The sequence below is a fragment of the Prinia subflava genome, chromosome 19 (assembly GCF_021018805.1).
Source record: "Prinia subflava isolate CZ2003 ecotype Zambia chromosome 19, Cam_Psub_1.2, whole genome shotgun sequence".
Taxonomy (NCBI): domain Eukaryota; kingdom Metazoa; phylum Chordata; class Aves; order Passeriformes; family Cisticolidae; genus Prinia; species Prinia subflava.
In genome coordinates, this window is record NC_086265.1 from 1707954 (window position 1) to 1732824 (window position 24871).

General features: G+C 50.2%; 1 protein-coding gene across 10 annotated transcripts in view; it reads left to right on the top strand.

Annotated features, from left to right (window-relative positions):
- The first annotated feature begins 711 nt into the window (after positions 1-711).
- Positions 712-24871, top strand: part of NCOR2 (nuclear receptor corepressor 2) — a 226047-nt gene continuing 201887 nt past the window's right edge. For 9 of the 10 annotated variants that reach the window (XM_063416131.1, XM_063416140.1, XM_063416141.1 and 6 more), the window contains exon 1: positions 713-1025. The gene's annotated coding sequence lies outside the window, so the exon portion shown is untranslated. Of the gene's footprint in view, positions 1026-24871 lie in introns of all 10 variants that reach the window. The other variant, XM_063416136.1, reaches the window with a different exon arrangement.

Below are 24871 nucleotides of genomic sequence, written 5' to 3' on the forward strand. Positions count from 1 at the left end.
ACTAAAGTTCCTTAACTACATTGCTGTGGGATGCTCTGGACAATTTCCTGGGGCTTGAACCTTTGGTGGGGTTCAGAAAGCCAAACAGTGCCCTCCAACAAAGAGCCCCAAATACCACTGCCATGAGGGGATTGCCGGCCGGCTCACACCACAAGTGAGAAGGTCTGGTTTGCACCAAAAACATTGTCAGTGTGGCAGCCGTGACGGGGATGGAGTGGGTGACGGGGATGGAGTGGGTGACGGGGGAACAGTCAGTGATGGAGATGAAGCAGGTGATGGGGATACAGCCGGTGACAGGGACACAGCCGGTGATGGCGGTACAGCCGGTGATGGGGGTACAGTCGGTGACACGGACACAGCCGGTGACAGGGGTACAGCCAGTGACACGCACACAGCCGGTGACAGGGGTACAGTCGGTGACACGGACACAGCCGGTGACGCGGACACAGCCGGTGACAGGGGTACAGCCGGTGACAGGGGTACAGCCGGTGACGCGGACACAGCCGGTGACGGGGACACAGTCGGTGACGCGGACACAGCCGGTGACGCGGACACAGCCGGAGCGCCGATCCCGTCCCGCCGCGGCTCCGCCGCTCCCGCCGGGCGCTGGGCGGCGCGGGCGCACGCGGCCCCTTTAACGCGCGCGGGCGGCGCGGCCCCGCCCCGGCCCGCCCCGCCCGGCCCCGCTGTGGGGCGGCCTCAGGGACCGAGCGAGCGCCCGAGCCAGCGACCGCCGGGCCGGGCAGGGCAGGGCACGGCGGGGCTGGCCTGAGCTGGGCAGGGCACGCCTGGGCTGGGCGCTGCGGGGCCGGCGCTGCGGCGAGGGGCGGCCCGGCCCCACGGACGGACAGACAGACAGACAGACGGGCGGACAGGCGGGCGGCGCGGCTCGCAGCCCCATGGCTCTGGATTTATAAACACGGCGCAGATGGCGGGGCCGCGTCCCCGCGCCCAGCGCTGCCCCGCCGGCCGCTGAAGCGGGAGCGGCGGCGGCGATGGGGGGCGGCAGCTGCCGGCGGGATTAGGTAAGTGGGGACGGGGGGAGCCCCGGGGGAGCCCCCGGTGCCGGGGTGCGGGCGGGGGCCGGGCTGGGGGCGCCGCTCCGCTCCCCGCAGGTGGGGGAAAGGCGGCCGCGTTACGTAAAAATGAAAATGTGCCACGGGAGCTGCTCGCCGGGGAAAAACTTTCTCTTTTTTTTTCTTTTCTTTTTTTTTTTTTCTTTTTGGTTGGTTGGTTTAGCTGCTTTTGGCCTCAAGGGAACGCGCCGCCCGGGAGCGCGGGGGAGCCCCGCACTTGGCAAACTGGCGGGGACACCCCTCTGCGGGGTGGGGGCACCCAAGGGCCTTTTTTATCCCCCTCCTTCCTCTGTTTTTTTTCCCTGTCTTTCCTTCAAGAAAAGAAAGACAGCAATGTATGTCTGTATGTTCCGGCTCTCGCCCCCCGCACACTGGGGGCCGGTGGGTTCGCGCTGGCGGACAGCGGGGGCAATGAATGAGCATCCGCGGGGCCCGGGCCGGCTGCGAGAGCGGCTCCGGCCGTGCCGGGGGTCCCGGGGCCGCGGGCGGCTCCTGGGCACGGCCAGAGCTCCGGGGCTGGCTTCTCGGGCGGTGTGCTGCTCGCTGTGTAAATATTTACGGGAGGTAACTGAGACGGTGTCTGCAGGCAACAAGTGCACGTTTCTCTGAACCCCAGCTGCGGTCTCTGGAGTGATGGCGCTTTTTTTTTTTTTTTCTGTTGATTCTTATAATTTCCTGGTCCGTCTTCTCCCTCGGCCCTTCCTCCTGCTCCCTTGCCCTGACAATGCACAAAGAGCAGGCTGCAGTGGGTGCAGGCAGCTGCCTGCCATGTGGGCTGCTGCCAACACCACTGAAGCAGCAAAACCTGCAGGACTCGGGCTGGGGCTGCCTGGGGCAGGGGCCGTGTTGACCCAACAAACCCATCCCTGCTTGCAGGCTTTGAACCTTGTGGAAGCCCAGCACGCCTGCAGGCACTGCTGCCCGCGCCGGGGGCTCCGTCTGCTCCCTGAACTTTGTGTTTTGGGTCAGCTCAAGAATGTGCGGGAGAGGACGGTGCTGCTGGAGGTGATCTGTGATCTGTGCAATGCGTGTTTCCTAACCCGTTGGTTCACAGGCATTTATGGTTTCAACTCTTTCGGCGACCTCTCCCTCAGTATTCCCGTGAAGCAAAGGTTGCTGCTCTGGATGCCTGAAAACGTCAGGGTTTTGCTGAATCTGGTATTTTTAATCAGTTTGGTGGATGTGATTTTGTTCCACTGCTATTCCTTGGTTGTGCGGGTGAGAGTTTTTCTATTTCCATTTAGTATAGAGTTGTTATCAACAAGATTAGGTTTAAATTTGCAGTGTGTTTTACTGATAAAAATTCGGTACTACTGCTGATTTATAAAGTGAGCCAGTGTGACTTGGGACAACTGGGTGAGCATGGGGACACATGGCTGAGGGTGAGCATTTCCCTCTCTTCTGGAGGTGGTGACAAAACTCTTCAAGGGCTCCAGTGAAGCCATGTATTCCTGGATGGTTTTAATGAAATCGTACTTAATTCTCTGATTTTTGGTGCTGACTTGTTGGGTGACTTTGGGATTTAGCTCAAGCCTGCTGTGTGCATGGGTCTGCCAGCTCTGTGCAGGACCTGTGCCTTGGGTGAGGAATTCAGTGAGCAGGAGTTGGGATTGAGTCTCACGATGCCACGGGAGGGAAGTTCTGCATGTGACAAATATTTTATAACCTTAGTTGAGTAAGTTTCACTGCAAGAGAGACTCTTGCAAAACGTGTTTAGTTTATTGAAAGCAAATGCACTCAAACCTCAGTTTGTTGCTGCCAAAAGGGAAAAAGTAGAAGCTATTTTTGGTGTGGGAGAGGAGATGGGGCACGCACACGTCTGGGGCAGGAAAACACTGGTACTTTGTTCTTCTGGCTTCATGTGGGTGGTGGTTTCTGTTACTTAGCCATGTCTTTCTGCCAAGTTGCAAAACATACCTGGTTCTGAAACCCCTGCGGAGGTCAGGGCTGGCTCTGGGGAGCCAGGGCTCGCATGGGAACACCTCCCACATCAACATCTCCAGCACTGGAGAACGGGTGGGTGCCTCTGCCCTCACACCTTGGAGCTCCAGGGAGTGACTGGCATTTTTTTTTGCGACAGGATCTGCACTGAAACCATAAACTTGTTTCGTGCAAGCCACCAGCCAGCTGCTGTTTGGCAATACCTTTCACTTGCTAATGGCTGTGGTTGGATTTGACCCAAGCTGCCTCCAGTGGAGGTTGTACTAATCCCTGGAACCATCCCGCACTGAATCCAAAGAGGGTTTGGTTCAGGCCGTGTTCAGGTCTTGTAATGAGGCGATGCAGGCTGGTGAAGCAGTTTTGTTGTGATTGGCAGCAATGGTGTGCGTGCAGCTGTGCTGATATAGCTGCACGTGTTGAGAGCTCCCGTCTCATCTCCACGGCAGCCCAGGGCTGTGCTAGCTGGAATTGGGTCGTAGGAGATATCTTCATCTTTTGTGACATGGCTGTGAATTATTTTCCCCCTTGATGGCTCCCAGTGTTCCTCCCGCTGCTGGATCTGGTTTTTAGCAGCCTCTGCTGCAATACAGTCCTTTTTGCAAGCTGGTTATCCTGGGAGAAACCTGGTTGAAACCAGCATAATGATTTATGTGCCTGAGATGCCATGGTCTTCGTGGCCCTGTGGGAAGTTACAGTCTTGTCAGCTTGTAGATGAGAGGGTACAAAAAGAGGATTGTCCGTAACTTTTCAGAGGTGGGTTTTGGGTGGCTGATGAGAACAGTTATGAAGGGGAATGGATTGGAGAGGACCTTTGGGGTGCAGTACTCCCCATCCCTAACCCAGTCTCATTCTGACCAGATCGCTTCACAAGTCAGAAAACCGAGGCTGACGGGGGTTATGTGAAGTTCAATGTGTCAGAGCAAGTCTGCTGGAGAGCTGGTGAAGAGTCTCTTTCTCCATGAGTGCTTTTCTTGTTCAGTGTGAGGGCTCCTTACTCCCAGTGGCAGAGTGCTGGTTCCCCCTGGGTTTTGTGCCTGTGAGCAGCAGTCCCCAAAGCAGACCACAGGCTCAGCTGCAGGGGTGCCCACGGATGGAAATCCAGGCCAGTGTGTTCCTACCAGGACTGTTATTTTTGTGCAGTTACATTTGTAGGAACCGTGGCTCGCTTTAGTCCTCGCTGAGAGTTTTCAGCTGAAGGCAGGGTCGGCTCTAATGGAGCTGGAAATGAGGTACAGCAGCACCTGGTCGCCTCTCTGATTAGTGACTGAGGCTTTTGCAGCTGCTTAAGGATTTGGGCATCGTGAGGTCATGGATTCTCATCTAGGCTGCTGTGGCACAAGCTCCTGCACGGCTTTGAAGGGCCTTGCTGTGTGGGAAAGCAGAGGAGAATTGCTATTTATGGCTGGGCTTGTGCTGGCACACAGGTGTTGAGGTCTCCAATTTACCCTGTAATGTCAAGGGATAGATCTTCACGTTGCAGTAGGAAATGGAAATGTGTATCATTTAATGAGCATGACTAGGGCAGAGATGCTTCCCAAAAAGAAGATTGAAAAGGGACCTGCAGCTCTAGAACAGAGGGCATGAAAATGCCTGTAAAAGCTTGGTCAGAGTGAGGGGTGGGTCTGGCAGGAAGGGAAGGACAGAAGAGCAGAAGGAAATGAGTGATTTGTTGGTTTTGGGAAGTGATCCCTGACCTGAGCACGAGGCAGCAGCGGGACTATACTGGGAATTGAGAAATCTGGGCTGCACCCCCAGTCCTGCTGCCCACCCTTACTTGTCACTTCCCTTCTCCAGGCCACCAGTTCTCTGTTCCTGCCAACCTGCCTTTGGCAGCTGGAGCTTCTCTGGGGTGTTCTTTATTAAAGGCAGCAGGGTGCCCTAGGAGGGGAAGTTTCTGGTGAGCAGGCAGTGCTCACAGGGTGAGAGCTCCCCTGCCACCTTCACTGTGTCAAGCTGAGAAATGTCACCTGGCTGAGGGTGGGCAGGCAAGAAGAGGCACTGATTGCTGCAGACCCTGCTGCCAGCAGCGTGTGCTGGGCTGCTGATCCCAGTCTGCCTTGGAGAGGCCCAGAGAGGAGCCCTGGCTGCAGGGGAGAGGTGGCTGGCACTGGAAGAAAAGCAGTGAGGATGGAGGAAGGTGGCCATGACTGTGATTGTGACCACAGTGCCAGGGCTGGAGGGGACAGGGAGGGCACGGCAGTGGTTGTGTGCCTGCTGCGTGCATGGAGGATGCTGATAATGGTTAGTGCTCTCTTTATGGCTGTGGAGCACTGAGCAAACATTAATGAATGTAAAGGATAGCGGCTCTGTCTAGTTACAGAGAGGGGAAGTTACTCCAAATTAACTTTATGATCCGTGAAACTGAAGGTTATTTAAAAAAATAATAACGTAAATGGAAATGCTGAAGTTTTTCAGAGTCGCTGAGTACGCTGCTTGTTGTTTAATGCCTTCCATTTTTTCACTCCCAGTCTGTGTTTTTGGCTCGGGAACAAATTACAGGCAATATCAGCTTACGCTTGGATTTGAACCCGCATTGCTCTTAGTCAGCTAAAATATTTCCCCTTATCACCGCTCCCATAATGTTTATTTTAGACTGGATAGCATCATGGCTTTTCTGCTCGCTCTAGGGAAGAAGCCAGTCTTTGAAATAGCCCTACACCTTGGAAAGAAATGATCTCCAAGCCAGTTTTCTGAACGAGGTGCAGCTTAATTTTGCACCAAGAGGTTTATGCAAGGCTGTATCCCAGAACATTTCATAGCATTAAAAACCCAGGAGGTGGCAGATGGATGAATCGCTGACAGATTTAAAATCGTACGACAAACATGAAGCATTCAGACGTGAGACCAAGGCAGGAGGAAGGTTGCAGGGAGAAATGGAGGCAGAAAGGTCAAATAAGTTATTCTGGGCAGAAGAAGAGGTGCTAGCTAAGGCGGGCTCCAGTGGAGGGATGTGTTGAGGAGTGTGTTCCCATCACAGCGCAGGGAGCCCTTTGTGTCCTGGACCAGTAGTGAGAGGAGGATGATGAGGAGGAAGCAGGCCAAGCTGAGCACTGACAGCAGTGATGAGGCTGGGAGCAGGGCTGCCCTGGGAGGGGACAATGTGGTGGGGTCCCAATAGTTTCCCCCTGTGGGAAGTGATCTGAGGGACAGTGCCAGCATGCAGGGAGGCTGGGGATGGTGTGGGTATTGTCTCTGGAGACTGCAGGCTCCCTGGAGGGGTGGTGCGTGTGTCAGGGAGGGAGGCAGAGCCGGCAGGATTTCCTCTCTGCAGCACTGACTCCTGGGTTAATAACTAACCGAGCAGTCTAGGTTTGTCCTTTCATTGTGGAAGAGAATTATTTACATAACGCCACTCCACGTAATCTTTATTTAGCATTGTTTCCCTGGCGTAACACTGGCGGTGCCCAGAAATGCAGTTTTGGCCGAAGTGTGTGGGAAGTTAACTCTTCCAATTGTGTGTGCTTCTCTTGCCTGCTCAGGGAACTGCTGCAAACTGAATAAATACTTCAGTGGCGTGACCGTCTATCGTGTAGTTTTTGGGACTTCTACGTCTTCTAAACTCTGTTCTCTGCAGAGTCTGGCTGGTGCTGTGTGCTGGTACCTCAATGTTGTCTACCAGCGTCCTAAGCAGCACAGTTTGGGTTTGTCCTGTGCATGTTAGGGCAGGAGAGGCGTTTGCAGTGTGCACTTCCTTGTCTCTGTGTTGTAGAAGGCAGAAGGAAAGAAATGTGTCAGCCCGTGGGTGGAGGATGACAGGATTTGGGAAGGTTCCTGGTGCAGATCATGCCATGTCTGTGATCAGTCCCTGAGGACTTGCTGTCTCCCAGGTGGGCAGGTTTCATCCTTCCTCCAGGGAGTGTTTAATTGCGAGGTCTGGAGGTTTAGGTGGTTGTGGGAAGAACTGGGGCCTGATTTTTGCAACACAGCATGGTGAGGGACAGAGCCCTGTGCTTGGGTGTCAGTGGGATGTGGTGGGAGAATCGAATTGCTGAGTAGCGTGACAGGCAAAGTCAAGCTTTCTGAAAATCTGCCTGTGCCTCCAGCCGTGCAGTGCTGGCTGGAGAGGGTGGAGGGTGTCTTTTCCTCTACGCTGCGGGATGTGTGGGCTTCTAACAAGCTGTGGCAAACAATGGAAAGTTGGCTTTCTTCTGAAAATATTGTAAAACCTTATAAAATTACTCCAGCGGCTAAAATTTTTATAAGAGCAAATCTCAGCTGCATGGTACTTGATCACTTCATAAATAGCTCAGTCTCTGGCCTCTGCAAACTCCTCAAACCCATACCTGCAGTGCTGCAGAAACCCTGGTGAGCACGTGGCTTATCCGTGGCAGCACCTGGCTCTTGCAGCAGAAGCGTTCTGTGGAAGTGTTTACTGCCGAGGCCGCGTGATCTCCTTGGGCTTGGTGTTGCAAGGAGCTGGTTTTGGGAGGCTGTGAGTCCCCAGTGATTTATGCTGGGTTACCTGATGGTGCACTCAGGCTCTGGGCTGGATGTTGGCTCACCAAGGCCTCCGGTGCCAGCCTTGCCGCAGGGCGATGCGGAGCCTGTGTCAGTTCATGCTGCTGATATGGACATTACTCGCTCAAGCCTGAAACTTGCTGGAGCAAAGGTAACTTGTTAACACCCTCTTTGAACCACTTACACCTGGCAGGCTGAGTTTGTGCTGAGACTGTGACTGTGGCGTTCCTGATCCACTGCTCAAAGCCCTAAATTCTTGTCCACAGCCTCCTCAAGGCTGTGCCGTTGTCATCATGGGATTTGTGACATCGTGTGGTGTGTATCAGCAGTGGTGTTTGGTACCAGAACTGTGTGCTCAGGAGTTTCTCCAGTGGTTCGGTGGGGGTGTTTTTATGGCATCTGAACCTTAAATAACTACATCCCCTCTTTGGCATAAGAGTTTCTTGTGTTTAGCAAAGGAGATGACTCTTTCCTATTGGAAAAACTTCCTTCATCAAGTCTTTGCTTTTCTGTGGGTACCACATCATATAATTCCATTAATAAACTTTTCAAGCTCCATCTTGAAAGCCATTACAGCTTTTTTTTTTCTTTTTCCCTTTGCTGCAGAGTTTCAAGCTCATGCCAGAGTGTCAGCTTCATTTCTAGGTCACTGGTCTGCCCTTTCATTTCCCCCTCACGCTCAAGTTGGCCGGCTTGTTTTGATTTGGTAATATGTGAGGTGGTGTCCACAGACAAAACCAGGCAGGCCAGTGAAATTCATGTTTCCCTGCAGCCTTGTTCCTGTTGTGTGTGTGAATAATAATTTCCAAATGCTAGACCAGAGGTGATTAAAAACTGTCAGAGAAATAAAATGCAGCGAAGTCTGCGTTACAGGGATCTGTGTGTTCAGTGTTTTGGGAAAACTCTCTGAACTGGCAGTGGAAAAAGCCTTCAGAACTCTTACTTAAGGCTTTCTAGTCTCAAATGTCTCTTATTTGGGAGGTGCTGATGAGGCAGCCTGAGCATATCCAGGCTCTGCAGGAGGTTGGTTGCTGCTGTCTGGGGGGGATCTGGAGTCAGTGGAGCTCCCTTTGTGCTCTTGCTCTGTGGAGTTGTTTGGCATCCAGGGCTACATTTGTGATATTTTTGCATGCTGTGGGCACAGGCACCTGGGCAGCCAGCTCAGCAGCAGCCTTGTGGCTGGAGCTGCTGAGCGTGACTGGCAGAGGGTGCAGGGGTAAGAGGCTTCTCTGCAGCCCGAGTGGAGGCTGGAGTGGAAATGAAGGGCTGAGAATCTTTCTGAGGAGTTGCACACGGTGTCTGTTGCTTGCTCTGAGTGAGTACGAGTGCTTGTTTTTTGCTGAGCTGCGAGGCAATGGGTATTCAGAGGTTTTTATGCAACTTTGGTGTTGGGACAGGGAAGCAGTTGTCATGTCAGCAGTTAAGATGTGTTGAGCATCCTTATTTTTGGAGCAAATGATCCTGCTGACAGCATGTATAGGAGGTGTCAGCCAGCCCTTTTTTTTTCTTCTTCCTCTCTATTTTTTTGCTTCATTTGTAGGTTTAGTTTTGGCTTTACTTTGATATCTTGACAGGGTTGCTGCTAAAAAATTGTCGGGATGGGTTTTTTCCTTTTTTTTCCTTTCCTTTTCTTTTCTTTTTTTTTTTTTTTTTTGATGTCTACGTGTCTTGAGATGCCATGATTAGAGATGCACATAAAGAGCTGCTGTGGTTTTGGTCCAGAACCCAGCCAGCTGCCAGCAGCGTTCCTGAGGGCTGTGTGGTGTTGGAGTGAGAAGCACTGCAGGGTTTTGGGTTTTCTCCAGCGTTATGAAACAGAAGTAAAGAGAGAAGTCAGCATGTACCTTAAGGGTTGTGTTTTTATTTTAACTCGCTCACTGTGGAGAGCTGAGGTTTGCATCTTCTCCGCCGAGACTGGTGCTCGTAAAATCTAACGCACTTCTGTGAATGTCCTTAAACTCTGCCAGCAGCAGAGAAGGCTGAGAAATGGGGAATTTGCTTTGCCCTGAGGTGGAGGAGACGTGCTGTGGAGGCAGACACAAGCACCCTGGTTGCTCCTGTTTCCCCTGCCAAAGGCAGAGTGAGTTTTGGTCTGGCTCAATGAGACAAGAGCGTTAAGCTCCATCTGTGTCTTATTTTTTTCTGCATTTTGTTCGGTTGTGCTTTTTCAATGTCTGTGGATTTCTTCTCAGCAGGAGGTTGCAGTCCCCACACAATGTATTATTGTGTTTGCCTCGCTCCAGTTCCTTGTTTCATGCGGAAACACCTTGAACCTTTGGCTGAGTTGGGAGGTGGGTGCAGAGTCAGGCCCGTGGCCGCAGGCGTGCAGGATGAACGTGTCTGTGCACGATTGAGCCTTGCCTTCCCCGCCTGCTGCTCCAGGCACCCAGGGTGTTTGCCTAACACAGGCACTCCCCTGCCTCCTGAGCAGGCAGTCTGCACACACTTATTGCTGTTTTGGAGGCTGATCCCTAGGGTGAGAAGGCTGTAGCCAGAAGTGAGTGAGTGTTCACACTTGCCTTTACCAAATTCCAGAGTGTTTTGCTGATTAATTCTTGGGTAACTGAGGCTAAAATATCTAATGTAAGGGACACAGCCAGGAATGCTGCTATTCTTCACTCATTCTGGTTTATGCAAAACTTGATAAAGGTGCCTGTGCTGTCTTGGCCATTGCAATCTGCTTTATGAAGCCTCTGAACCAACAGAAAAAAAAGTGTCAATAAATACAACAGCTTCGCCTTGCAGCAGTGCCAAGTCACTTTGGTGTGTGTTGAGGGGGCAGAACAATTGGTTACAGAAGCAAATGGTCTCCTCCATGTTCTGAGCTCCTGTCACCTGGCCATCTCCCAGTTTTTTTGGTAAGTGTAGCAGAGAAATCTGTATCGAGCAACTATTTTAAGCCTGTGCTGAGAAGGGGGGATGCTAACAGCTGAACATTAACCTGCTGAGAAAGGTGGAGCTGAATTGTATCTCCAGGGGGGGTTGGGGCTGTCAAACAAGGGTGATTCCTGCTTGTTTTTTTCACAGCATTTAGCTCACTTTGTTTAAGCTGTATTTCTGAAATCGGGGTCCTTGGGCTGTTGTGCTGGTTGAGGGAGTTTGCCACCTCACTGCCTCTCAGCATGTTCCTATGACAGTGCTTCTCTCTCCTGTTATTTTTGACCCGAGTAGTGAATGAATGTCTTCACCAAGCAGTTGTGGTTTTGTTTAAGTCAGCACTGCTTTGTTGAAAGTATGGGTGCTGCAAGGATGGACATGAAGCCAGGGGACACAGGCCATGAAACCAGGGAAGAGTGGCTGTAGTTAACACAACCTGGTTGTGTTTAAAGCCTTTCTTTTGCAGGAGTAAATTTCACAGGACTGAAATTCCCTTTTAAGGGGGTGATATCCCCCCAAAAGTTGTGCACAGACCTGTTTGCAGACATGTCACACGTGTCTCTCAAGCATGGGACACGCCAATCAGTTTTGCAATGCAGATACCCTCAGGTAGGTTCTGTTGGTGTTCCTGCAGCAGCACTTTCAGCTTGGAGCCAAGCTCAGGCAGTGTTGTAGCAGTTCAGTCATTTCTGGACACCTGGGAAGGTCTGTGCCATTTGCTCCTTTTCTGTGAGCTGGAAATGAAGTGCTTGCTTCTGAGTGGTGACTGGGAATGTTCCTCTGTGGCAGGGCTTGGCTTTTTCACGTTGTTGCTGCTTTGTGCTGGCTGCTTGCTGCAGCACCTTTGTTCCTTGAGTCTTGTGCATCCCGGGAGACTCAAGGGGTCTGTGCTTTGTGCCGTGGCCCTGCACATCCACAGTGAACTGCTGAAGAGCAGAGCAGGGCAGAATCCATCCTCTGTGCTGTGCAGCTTCTGCAGGCGCCAGTCCTGGCTCAGGGAGGCCCCTGATGGGCAGAGAGTGAGAGGAGGGTCCTTTTCTCAGGGGAGTTTAAAACTGCTCTGCCACAGGAGCCTTGCTGAATTACAAATTGCTTTTTCTCTCCCACTCTTTTCTAAATCTGCTGCTGTTCTGAAGTTGCAGGAGGTTTTACTCATGTGTGCTGCTGCATGGGTGAATGTTTGCTGCAGAGTGGAGTTGTAGGCGACTGACAGGGTGTTGATCATCATGTAGCTAATGACGCTTAAAATATTTGTTTGTTTGTAATGTACCGTGGTCTCTTTCAAGGCTCTGAAGTTGACTGACAAGCTTCAGCTGTATTTGGCATGGTGTTTGGAGAGATGGACAGCTTTCTGTCACTCCTGTGACAGATAGGCTTTGAACTGTTAAGAGAAAACAGAGCAGCTTTTTGATTTTTTTTCTCCCCACTCCAAACCAGGTGGAGGGTAGATCTCACATACATTCTGTTTATTTCTACGTGCAAATGCATCTTCCTGATGTGTCATTAACCCGGTTGGGCTCCTGTGCTATTTTTAGCAGCCTTATGGACAAGGAGCAGTGTTCCAGTGAGGTTTGTGAGCAGCCCAGCCCAGGGTGCTGGCACAGAGCCCAGCGGGGCAGGTTCCTTCCTCCCTGCCTACCCAGGGGCCTGGAGGGGCTGCGAGCTCCCCTGTCCCCAGTCCCACACAAGGAAATCTGTGTAAAGCTTTACTCTTCCCTTCCTGTGGCCATGGTAACCGACTTGGATACATCAAACTTGACTAATTAACCTAATGGAGAGTCGTTTCCAGGCTCAGTCTCTCCCCTCGGATTTCAGAGCCGAACTGGAGTTGTCTGATCTGCCAGCAACCTCCACAGCCAGCACAGACTTTTTCAGAGTGCTTTCTTTCACAGGTTTCTTTCACAGGTAGTTTGAACTGGGGAGGATGGCTTGAATTGGTCTGATGTCTTAGGTGTGTCTCTTGCCCTGCATTCCCCTCTCATGGTAATCTCTCAGATTCCCATGGAAGGAAGGCCCCAAACTCAGATGGAAAAAACTTGCTCTGATTTCTTCCTTGGACTGGGTGAGGTGAAAGTGGATACTTTTCTGCATCTCTCATATTTTTGTACTGCAGGATCTCTGCCACCCCGAGTTCCTGTTTAAAAACCTGTGAAATCCTCAGGCTTGAAACGAAGCAGCACATCCTGGAGATGTCTGTGCACATCTTCAGGTTCCCTCATCTTCATGTACTAGATAAAGGCCTTGCTGCTTTGCACTGTTTCTCCTGGGTTTAATTATTACTTCAGTGATTGGAGCTGCAGACTGCAGCAGGGACTTGAGAGTTCAGCCTCAATTAAAAACCACCCTGTGCCAGGCAGATAGCGGCAGGCAGCTCTGCTATTCTCAAGTGTCTCCAGCAGTCCATCGAAACACCATGTGATGGGCTCAGTTGAGAAATCTGAGTAGGCAGAAAGCAGTTTCTGGGATAAACCTTGTGAGTGCTTTTCAAAATAGCCTGAAAGCAAGGTTTTGCTTTCCACAGCCACTTGAGTCTAGTCAGAATTTTTCGTGGATTGCTAAATGTTGCGAAGGTATGATCTTCAAAAACCTTTTTTTAAGATCCTTTTTCTTTCTTCTCCTTTTTGGTGCTGCCTTTGGTATGTTTAAACTTAGAGGATTTGCATTTTCATGTCTTTTTAGCCTTAATTGTAAGTTCTGGTCCCTTCCTTACTTGCAGTTGCAGCTTTTTCTATTACCCAGCAAAGCTGATGACCTCGTGTTTGACCCTCAGAAACCTCTTGGGCAGTCCAGCAAACAAATGTGGTGTGAGAAGAGCACATGATAGCAGCCTGAGCTATTACGCTGGTCAGTCATTGACCAGGACTCTTGTTTTTTTTTCCTTTGAAGATCTGCTTAATCATTGGCATTACAACCCCTGCTGTGTGGGGCACCTGGAGGGGTTTGCTGCCTGCTCCCCGTGATGTCCGGGTGACGAGGGAGGTGGCAGGGGGGCTTTAGAGACTCCAGCTGTAATCAGGTTTTACTGGGGAGGAGATTGTCATTGATATCCCTGGGATTTGGCATCTATATAAATACACGAGCCAAGCTCTGTTTTAGTGTGTAGGTTCACACCAGTTCATTTGTCTGGGAATGGGGCCGGGAGCATCTTAGGCCCGTGGTCCTTCCGTGTGGTTTCTATTCCCAGTGTAACCCACAATCTGCTGAGGTGGGGCTTGCTGAGGGTAAATCCCTTAAATGCTGGTGCAGCTGGAAGTGGCTGCTTCAGATATAGCTGATTTTAGGACCAGTTGAGAGATGGGGATAAAAACTGCATGGCTAAAGGTGATGGGGACTCATGCCCAAGGGAGAGGGTGCTGCCTGAATGACTGAAAACTTGTGGAGCAGCTCTGAAATCTCAGACTTAGGAGTTGTTTTTCCACTCTTATTTACTGTAATACCTCTCTGGGTGACACGGAGCGTTCAGGAGATGCTGCTAAACTGAATTCTACAGCTGAATTCACACTGGAGAAATGAGAATTGCTTCTTTTTGTTGGAGAAAAAAATAAATCTGCCTTTATCGCATCCTTGTTATCCTTACAGCTTGTGGCTTGGAAAATGAGAGAAAATTGATAGTGAGGGCTGAGTGACGTGTGGAGAGAGGTAAGATCCTGCCTTTCTGTGGGCCTCATTCCATGAACTTTATTGTCCTTCGTGCATTTGCTGATGTGTCAGTGGAACTGAGTTTCGTTGGCAAAAATGTGGTTTGAGTGGATATCTTAGATTAACTCTCAGTTGCCTGCCCAAGGGTGATTTTAAGCGAGGCTTCCAGCAGCATCCCTGCTCTTGCTGTGTGTTTGGCTGTTGCCCCCCTCTCCCAGGCTGTCTGCACGAGGGGCTTCTCTGCAGAGAGCAGCCTGTGTCCTGTGCCCACGTACTGTGCAGAAGCCATGAAAAATGTTGTTCAGATGACAGCGATTTGGAGTAGCTCTAGAAAATAATTTTCTGCTGGTGGATAGTACCAAACTATTTCCTTTCACCCACTCCCTCCCTTCCCCAAAACAAAAGAAGAGATGAAAGGATTCATTAGGAATTATTCACTCAGCTCTGCCGCCTGTCTGAGATCTGGCTGTCTGCGTTCATCCCCCAGCTCAGGGAAGGTCAGAGGGCATCTCCCTGGGGAGGATTTGCTGTTGACTGAATTGCACTCTGTCATTATCCTGCTGGATAACGAATGCAGTGGCCTCATTGGCACTGGCTTCAGAAAAAGCACGGTCATCTGCATGTGGCCTTGAGGCGAGAGGCGAAAACCTAAAGGAGAGCAGTGTGGAAAACCTCATCTTGTGGGAAAGATACAGAGCCAGGCAGCTTGGCACAGTGGTTTTCTTGCTGTGTGGTGCTGAGCAGGTCTGGAGCTGCTCTGGACCTCTGTGTTATCTTGTTGGAGTTTGGGGAGCACAGCAAGAGGGTTTAAAGGATAAAATTCCTTCTGATGAGGTGAAACTAGTTAAAGCTGCTCCTGCTCTCGTCAGCAGAAAATGTGGTGTGCTTGTGACACAGTTTGAGATATTTTAATGAGATTTAAACAATTTTTTTCCTCTTTGTTTTGTTTTCAAATAGATTTCCTGAAAGAAAAACATACAAATCCCCCTGAGCTAATTGGTGTGTGATTTGAATTCAGCTGCTACCTTGGAAGAGCTTTTCCAGCAGCTCATCTGAAAACAGCCTTTCCCACAATATTGTGGGTTGTCAGTCAGTGCTACAGGATCTTGAATTTGATGGTGGGAAGGAGAGAGATGTGTTTTGTTTAATATTCTGCATCTTTTAATTCAAGTGTCATAAAATACTGAGAGATGTGTGAAAGACCCTAATGGAGAGAAGCCCTCAGAGGGATGAAAGTCATGGTAGCTGGAAATGTGTAAGAAACAGTTGTGGGTGCTGGAGCCCGTTGGGCTGGCTGAGGAAGCAGACAGACCTGAAGAAAATTTGCATTTTAAGCACCAATTTCAGATGTTACCCACTGCCTGGTGCCTTGATCTTCTGGCAGGCAGCAGCTTAGAAGGGCTTAGTGCTGTGTCCTTGCAGCGTGTGGCTGCACGCTGGGGGCAGCCAGATGCAGCCCTGTGAAATAAAGTATTAAGCTTCAAATGTTGCCCTTCATTCCCTTCAGGCTAAGTCGGTTCCCTGGAAGATGCTGTGATAAAATTGCAGGCCCAGGTAATTTGTGTCCTGCTGATGAGCAGCAGAGAGGAGGGCAAGAGTTTGTGTGTCTGCTTATTGCTGTCATCTGTCTTGCAATCAGATATTTATGAAATGGCCTTTTGTGTTGCAGTGCGGGGGGTGTGAGTGCATATTTAAGTGGTTAGTAAATACAGTCAGTTGCTAGATTGGATCAAATCATCCTCTTAATAAATACAGACAGTGATGTTTTGCGTCTGGGTGTTTTGACAGTAAAGTACAGGAGGAGGTGGTCGTAGTGAGCTTAACATCTTGTACCTGAAGCAGGGCAATAATTGCTTAAAATCACTGTAATTCTGCTACCAGCATTAAAGGATATAAAATTATCCTGTGCTGTAATACACCAAAAAAAAAATACAGCTGCCTGGAAAAGTCTTGTTGCTCTAATGCAGGACAAAGTGTGTGTGACTGGTTGTGCATCAGTTTAATTTCTTCTGGGGTCTGACCCTCTGGATTCCTATTGCTGCAAGAAATCCTCCTTGGAAGGCAATCATCTCCAGGCTGGTGCTCAGCTGAGCCATGCATGACCAAGTAGTAGCTTGTAGCATTTATGAACTAGGGCAGAAGTAGATCCCTTATTCAGACAGAGCTGTATAAGCCTCCAGTGCTCTGTACTAGGCCCCAAATTTGCCTATGTTATAAATAAGTCTGTGGCTGTGTGCCTGTGTGTTTCTTTTTTTAAGCTGAAGGCAACCCCTTAAGCTCTTTTCTGCAGGTCTGTTCAAGCTGGGGCATGGGGAATTCCTAAGAGGATTATCATGGTTTACTTGATACAGAACTTGAACTTGAGCAATGGCTTATCTTATCAGTGATAAAAGACATGGAAATGAAGTTTACGTAACCAAAGAGGCCTTGAACTGTGGCTTTTTTTTTTTCCTCTTCTGGAAACTGGAATGACAGATCTCCTGAGTTCTCTGCTCACATCTGCAGTGTTTGTTATCTGGTGTGTACTGTCTGCTTACCACTGGCATTTATTTCCAGTGCTGTGTCTGGAGCTGTCTTCTGGGAAAAAGAAAAGAAAAGGGGTTGAGGCAGAGGCAAGAGGAGTCGTGGGCATTTCCTGCTTTTGCAGGAAAGCTTGGTGTCCTTGCTGGAGAGACTGGTGCTGCCTGGCTTGGGTGCAAGCCCCTGTGTTACACTAAGCTCAGCAGGTGATTTGAGGAACAGCAGAGAAGAGATCCACTTCACCAGTGGGCTGTGAGCACGGGGCTGGGAAGGCTCAAAAGTTGTGAGTAAATGTCACCCTGAGAACCAGAAAATGCCTGGGAATAGATGAAGATGACTGTCTGTTCCCACTGGAAAAAGTAAATGAGTGGGGAGGGCCAGGATGATCTCCTTGGTGGCAGTAGACAAATGTGAGCTGCTGTGCTGTGGCTCTGCTGACCGATCACCCTGGCACAGGGTGCCTGCAGTGCCCAGCCCTCTGCAAGGGTGAGGGAGGTGGTGCAGCACCCCAGCTGCTGCTGGAGGAGGAGAGTGGCCTGAGCATCACAGCTCTGCTCCTGCAGGACGTGCCTGTGTGGGCTGGGCTGAGCAGCTGTGTGCACAGCAGGGCTGCAGAGCAGGACAGGCTGGGCCACCTGCTCACCTGCTCCCTCCATCCGCCCCTGCCACCTCCCCTCTGCAGGGGACACCCACACTGCTCAGCCAGCAGCTCTGTGAGCTGGCATTAGGAAAACGAGATATGAGCCTTTCCACCCTGCCACATTGCAGTGGGTTTGCCTGCCCTGGTGTCCTACACCTGCTTTGTCTGTGCTGCGTGGGAGGAATTTTATTTTTTGAGCTCTTGCTGTCACAGATTGTGACAATGCCACAGAGGTCTGGGCCGCGCCGTGCTTCCCACAGAAGGGCTCAGCAGACAGTCGAAGGCTGGCAAGCTGACAGCACTTATTAGAGGTAACCTTCAGGAAATGCCACACACAGCCCTCGCTGAGCGCTCTGGCTCCAGGCGCATACAGTATTTACACCACGCTTCTTGAGTTTCCCTGAAGGCTCTCAGCCTGCAGCTGCCTCTCTGTGCTCTGCACCTGCCCTGTGTGCTCATGCTCCAGTGCCTGGGATGGGTTCTGGCTGCTGGGCTCCTCTGGCAGCAGCCCACCATGCTGGGGGACTGGTGACACCAGCTCATCCTCTGTCCTTTGGCCTCCTAAAAGGTGCTTGTCCTAATCCAGTTCTGGAGTCCGGGATAAAGCCAACACCAAGTTTTCACACTTGTGTGTGCAGCACTTGCACAGCAGCTCTTTGTTAAAATGCAAGGGAATTACATGGGATCAGCTCTTTTGACTGAGCAGGTGACTTGCTTGAGTGGCTGTGTGTGGAGTTAAAAGCCAAACTCCAAGCACTAAGGTTTGAAAAAATTCTCTCAGGTTGTCTTGATGGTGTTTTTTCATCCTACATGGGGTGGGAGGAAGGAAATGTGATAGTATCTGGTTCTAGTAAATGACAGTGCTGAACAGCACCTGAATACTTTGTGGTGCCAGAGCCTGGACTGGTGTGGGGAGACAGCGTTGTGCACCCCATTGGGACATTTGCCCCAGAAGCAGGCCAAGTATTTTCTCTGCTTGCTGGCTGAGAGGTTGGGGAATGTATATCTGAAGGGTGGGCTTACAGGATGTGCTCCAGCCTTGCTCTGCTGCCCCCAGAGTTAGTGGCTCATGTCTCTTCTACAGACCAAGAAGTGACTTTTTTCCAGCAGCAGGTGGCTGGAGTTTGATCCACCCACTCTCATCCTGCTGCTTGCAGTGTGCACAAGTTGTTTGATGCTCTGCTCCCTTCAGTGAAGGGTCAGCTGTGATCCTTCACGAGTGGATCTGCTGTGTGAAAAGCAGAGGAGTGCTGTCCTGCTGGATGTTACCCTGTTTGGGGGAGATGGGAACTCCCTGCTGCTTTACCCTGCTGGAGTTGTCCTCTGGGATACTCCAAAGCCTGTTTTGGCACAAGCCCTTAGAGACATCCAAGTCTTTCCTCCCTGCTACCTTGTGAGAACTGTCAGAGGGGAGCCCATGGAGTGGCATTAAAATCCCACTTTATTATCATTAATTTCCTGTAATACTCGGCTTGGAGCGCCTGCTTGCTTGGCCTTGCTCGGCGGGGAAGAGCAGGACAGGCTGCCTCAAGCTGAGGTCCCTTGGCTGTGTCAGCTCTGAATCCTCAGCTCCTCTGGTGTGGATTTAATTTCCACGGTGCTGCAAATGCTTCCCCAGTGCCCGGCTATCAATTGAAAAGCAGTGGGGGGGTCTGCGGGGGGGTGCTGATGGTGGGGAATGACTTGTGGTCTCCATGGCAACCCACAGACGATAAATGGATCAATGTGCTGTTCAGCACTGTCTGAAACTCCAGCGGCCCTGCCTAAATCTGGGGGCTGCCTTTGCCTGCCAGGTCCTGCTGTGGGGTCATTAGTGTGAGACAGCTCGGCAGGAAGGCCTTCCCATCAGCGTGCCTCCAGGATCTCGCTGGGTTTGCCACAGGGCATGCGGGGTTTGTGCTGCAAACCCACGCTTGGCACGCTTGGGGATTTGGGTGTTTAGAGCTGCACCACTGCCTTGGGCTTGGGTGCTGGTAGGGGCAGCTGGCCAGGCATGCAAGTCCCTGGGTTTGGAAAGGGTAAAGACAAGTGGCTGGCTTCCCTTCCAGCATTTTTGAAAACCTCCAGTTCTTTCTGTATGAGCACAGGGAGATTTATGGGATTTCTTTCTGTGAGTTAAGGGCTTGGAATCCTGGATTAGGTTTGTGTTGGGGTGGTGGGTAAGGACAGCTGCCTTTTTTCTCACTGCTGCTTCTGGTGGTGTGGATAAACAGAAAATCTGTCTCCTGAGCTGCTGCTCCAGTGTTTCCAATGATCACATTGACCTACAAAACTATATACTGATCTTGTCCCACCAGATTTCATGAAAATGTGCCTTGATCCGAAATTTCCAGTCCAGTGCTTTTTAAACAAGAGTCTTTCCAGTGCTGAGATATTTTATATGCTCTGGAGCCATACCTGGCTTAGGTTCAACCAGAGACTCCCCAGTTCTCAGGCAGGACCAGGGACTGGTGTGACTGGAGCCAGTGGAAGGCAGTGTCTGTGTGCTGCTGGCTGGATCAGCAGCACTGTTTTGGCCCATGTTTTTGTGGCCGTGTGAAGGGATAATCCCAGGTGTCTCCAGTGCTTTGAGTGCTGCAGATATAAGGGACCACTTTCTCTTGATGTGGGAGGCTGGCTGTGGTGATGAGGATCTGTGCAGACAAGCTCAGGATCTGAGGCACTGCCTGGCCTCGGCTGCTCTCACATCTGAGGGCATCAGTGCTTTTCCCTTGCAGCAGGAGGAAAACTGCTGCCTTCTATTTTGCAAAGGGGCCTGGAGAGATGAGTTGCCAGAGGCTGCACCTGAGGCTTGTGATGGAGCTGGGAGTTCCTCACAGAGCTCTTGAGCTTGAGTTTTCTGCCCAGACTTGCATCTGAGATAAATCCTGGTGTGCTCTTCACACCTTGATTTCCAAGTGCCTTTTGGGATGATTGGGGGGACTTCGATTCCTTGGCCAAGTCTCTTTGGACAGGGATATGGGTGTATTTCACTTCTAATTCGTGGTGTTATGTTTGTAATTTTGTTAATGCAGACAGGGAGGCCTGCTGTCTGCAATGGGGTGGAAAATCCCCAAAGTATGCTCTGAAGCCCCTTTCTGTTGCGGTTCTGTGTGTCCAGCTCTGCCTGTAGCCCCTGGCATGTCCTGCAGGCTGCTAGCAGGGCAGTTGCCTGTCACACATCCAGGGCCCTTTTGGAGATCACTGTTGTGTTTATAAAGGCTCAACTGTGGGACAGTCTGGCCAAATGATCCGAGCTCGTAATTCTGTGCGGTGAGGCGCTGAAATGTCCAAGAAATCTGCCATCTCTGTTGCCTTGTGAATAATTTATGGATCTCTTGACTCCAAGCTTATAAAAATCGATAACTCTTCATGGATTTTTTTTTTTTCCCAGCAGCAGCTTGGTTAAACTCTCCCATTCTTTTGAGTTGCTGATATTGAAAGGCTGTGGCTTGTTCGCTTACCCTGAGCCATGTTTTCTTTTCCATAGCAAAATTGATCCAGGCTTTTCTACAGAGCTGTCTGTTGCTGTTCTTCACCAGGATGTTTGGCTCAGGTTACTGAAGGAGACAACCTCCCTGCACCTTTTCCATGGGCTACTGCAAGTGTTTGGGCTGTTAAAACTCCTGCTCTGGGGCAAACCTGCAGAGCTTGGAGAGGTCAGAGTGTTTGAGCGTTGTGCACTGGTTAAAAAGAGGTTTCAGCAGCTGCTGGAGCAACTGGCAGCACCAGGCCAGTTCTGCCAGTAGAACTTGCAGCCCCCTTAGCCCAGTAATTCAGATATGGATATGTTAATTTATTCCTCTAATTTCTAGGCCTGTCTCTGAGCACTGAAGCACTCTGATGATCTTTGCTCCCTGTCAGGCTTGGAAACGAAGCCTGAAGTGTACCAGTAACAGCTGTGCCCTCTGTGTTGGGTTATTATCCTCTCAGAATTTAATAATGTGACACCCCTTTTTACTGGATAGCTTGTCCTTCCCTCTAGGAACAGATCGATAACAGACTTGTATCTGCTATTTGGATGTAATTGCTGGTGTCAGCTGATGTCTGGTGCTGTTTCTCCAAACAGCCCTTGGAAGCTCAATAGGCTGTGGGGAGTGAGGCTTTCTTTTCCAGACTTGTGTTGCACCACATCAAAGAAGCCTGGAATAAAGAGATGGTTTTGCAGAGAAGTTTCCCTGCTCCCTTCTCTTCCTGCTTGTATTTGGTGGTGTGTGGGCTGTGAGCTGGGGAGGGGAGAGGAGAAATGGAGCCTCCAAAGGCAGTGGTGGATAACTGTGAGCCACAGTGCTGCCTTTGGAGGGCTCCAAGGAAATGAAATCTGACTGCTTAGCAATGGGCTGGGTCTGCAGAGCACACAGATTTCATAGGTTAGCTGTGAATGGTGGAGGAAGGGTTTGGCTTTGGGGTGGGAGAAGGCAAAAGGGTTTTCCATTGCAAACAATTTATTCTTGCTGAGTCTTTAGGGTAATGGAAGAAGGTAATTGCTGTACTTTCATGCATCTAATCCATGGGTTGCCTGGGGAAGGAGGAGGAAATGATTCAAGTGTGGTGCAGGGAATGTAGGACATAGGGGAGGTTTACTCCAAGGCTGCCCACCCCCTGCCTGGTCCTCCCCTTTCCTGATTCCAGTTTTCTCCCTGCTTGCAGGGAGCCTTTGCTGGGGTAATTGAAGGCATTCTTAGCTGTTGGGGAAGAGAGAGGGTGAGTTGTGGGTAATCTGAGGACTATTTTTCAAGGGAGCAGTACTTTTTTTTTTAATGAGTGGCTTTGAGGTGAAGATTATGTGCATGGAAATATAGTACGCAGAAAATAGAGGTCTGTAGTAACTATAAAAAAAGTCTGCCGTATCTAGAACTAAAAAAAGACTTCATAAATACTTCCTAGCCATGGGGTTGGCCATGTAATCCTACAAGGAAAGAGAAGCTGAGTGATTGATGGTTGGCTCCATCCTGCTTTATCCCTGGATACAGAGTACTGTATTAAATATGGTTGCCTCTCGGTATCACACACGTAACAAGAGGCATAATATTAAGTTACGGCCTGTGTAGCTGTCTGGGGGAGGTCCTTGGGATGGCATTCCTGCCTCATTTCAGTCTGTGACAAAACTCCCATAGATGGAGTCAAGGCTGGGCTCTTGCTCTGTGTATTTGTTTAATCACCCTATCTCCAGAGAATGCAGAACTGCTGGGAATTGCAAAACCATTTCATTAAGAATCCTTGATGCCCGTTTTACTAGCTGAAAGCTGCGTGCCAGCATGGGCATATTTTTGTTTATTTATAACACCTGCATTTACAGCGCTGTGCAAATCATCTGGAGAATGGGAAGAGCACTTAAACCCCCAGGGGGGGAGGTATTTGGAAATATAAAACCTGCCCTATGCAGCTGCATGTGCTTCCACTGACCAGAGCTGTGACCTGCAGTTGGCCTGTGCTATGTACTGCACTTCCCTCTCTTTTCTTTTCTTTTCTTTTTTTTTTAATTTTCATTATTATTTCTATTTTTGTACCGAACTAAGCTGAGAGGTGGAGGGGCGGGAGAGCGGAATGAGACAGATATAATGGGGCTAAATCCTGCCCAGCTGTTTTCTCAGCAGCCATCTCCCTTACAATCCCAAGGAAATAAATGCTCCTCTTGAGGGTCCTGTTGGTTAATGATGATTTGAAGAGTGCACACAAACATCTCTGCAGATGCAGCCTGCCTGTGAGATTCCGGTCATGCAGCGAGCCCTGGGACCCCGCTCCTCCTGCATTCAGCGTGATGATAAATCATTCATAGCCTCAGCAAATGCAATTCTCTTCCTCTCTCTGCACATAAACAGCCCAGGACCCTGAAGAAAGCCTGTGTTTGTAGTCCTTGGAGGATGAGGCAAGTGCTGTGACAGCTGGGAGGATCTGAAATTAAAGTTATGGGAAAGGCTCTGAGTGCATGAGTGTAAAAGCAATTTGGTATGGGTGGGGGTTTTGTGTTGGAGCTGTTCTGGGCTGATGAAGGGTGAGCAGGGATGTGTTTGTATCCTGATGAATCAAAAGTATTGCTGTGCTTATATCTCTTGTTTTGTAGGGATCTGATTGCAAATGTTGCTTGTGATGTGTTGCATGTGGTTCTGGTGTTCAGGTAAAGAGGTGCTGGAGTGGAGAAGTGCAAGAGTTCTTACTGTAGCTGAGCGAAATGCAGGTTGGTGAAGGTCTCTGGGGTTGGTTTGTTTGTTCCAGCCTGAAGTGTGCAGCAGGTGGAGGGTGAGCCTGGAGTCAGCTACAGCTTGGAGAAGCAGCCTTGTGTAATATCCAAAGCAGGGAGGAGTGGTGGCTGTGTCCACAGGAGCTCCTTGTGCTGAAGCTGCTGTGGAAAAGGAGAGTGTGAGGGAGGAATGGGACCCTGTGTGGACACCAGAATCTCAGTGTGTCTTGATTCAGGGCTGCTTTGAACAGCCCTGCTCTCCCCTGAGCTCAGCCTGTGGCCAGCATGGTCCTGGTGCTGTTGTTTCCCCCTTCATGGGCAGTGTGTGGGTGTGTTGGTGTTTCAGCCCTAATCCTGGGCAGGGGGAATGCCCTTGGCCATTAACAGCTGGCAGCTCTGGCCACAGTGTGGAGAGGAGGCTCACCGGGCTGGATGGCTCCATCTCTTGCTGTTCCAAGCAGAGATCCAGCCCTTAAACTTCACTCCTCTCTAATTTGGGGTTCTGGTAATGGGTGTTGCACAGCGAGCTGCTACAGGGAAAGGGAAGAACACACACGCACCTACACGCGCTCTGGAAATATGTCAGAATTGGGCTTGCTGGGAAGCTCAAGCCCGAGCATGACCTACTTTGAGACTGTTGTAATCTCTAGGGGAATGCCCTCTGGATTAGATCAGTGTGATCCTATCAATTTGTGCTTCAGGCTGGAGGAAGCACTGACAAAGTTGCTTATTTTCCCTTTTTGTGCAGGAAGTTTGTTTTCTTTTTTTTTTTTTTTTCCTTGCTAGCACTTAGACTTGAGACCAGCAGAGGTGTGTTTGACAAGTACAACAGCCTTGGGCTCTGCTTTTCCATTATGTGTGTGTGCTGAGCACCTTCTGTCTAGAAGGCTTCGTTCTGAACCATGGAACAGCAGAGTCCACCCTTGTTTGTGTCTCAGTGACGTTGTCTGGTAGGGGCTCTGGTCCTGGCCATGCAAAGATGCTGCAGCTGATCCCTCCAGTTCCGTTTCAATATTCAGCTGTTTCAATCTGTTTGGGTTTGTTCTTTTTGTCTGATCTGCTGCACTGAGAGATGCTTTAATAAAATGTGAGAAATTTTCCAATCCTTGTCTTTCCTCTCGTCACCAGCCATTGTTTATGTAAGAGCTTGGAATCTTTTTTTATTTTTTTCCCAACTAAAAAATTGCTTCCAGAGCTCAGCAAGGATGTGCATATCCACAGCAAGAAGGAAATCAACAGGGAGGCTGCATTTAATTTCAGTGTCTGCCAGAAAGTGGGAAGCCAGCACTTGCCAAGGAAAGATTTTTGGAATAGAGGTGTCCCACACTTAATTTTCCAGGAGACTTTCTGAAAATAAAGAAGCTGGAATGGAAATAAAGCTTGCTGTGATGAGGGGAAATTGCTGCCCTGTTGGCTGGGAGTTTGGCCTTTGATTGCAGAGGTGGCTTTGCCTCGGGTGACTCTGGGGGGCTTTCAAAGAGGCTTTTCTCCCATCTGCAGTACCTGGCACAGCGAGAGGAGTGAGGGGTGTTTGGTCCACTGGTGTGAATTGTTCTGCCA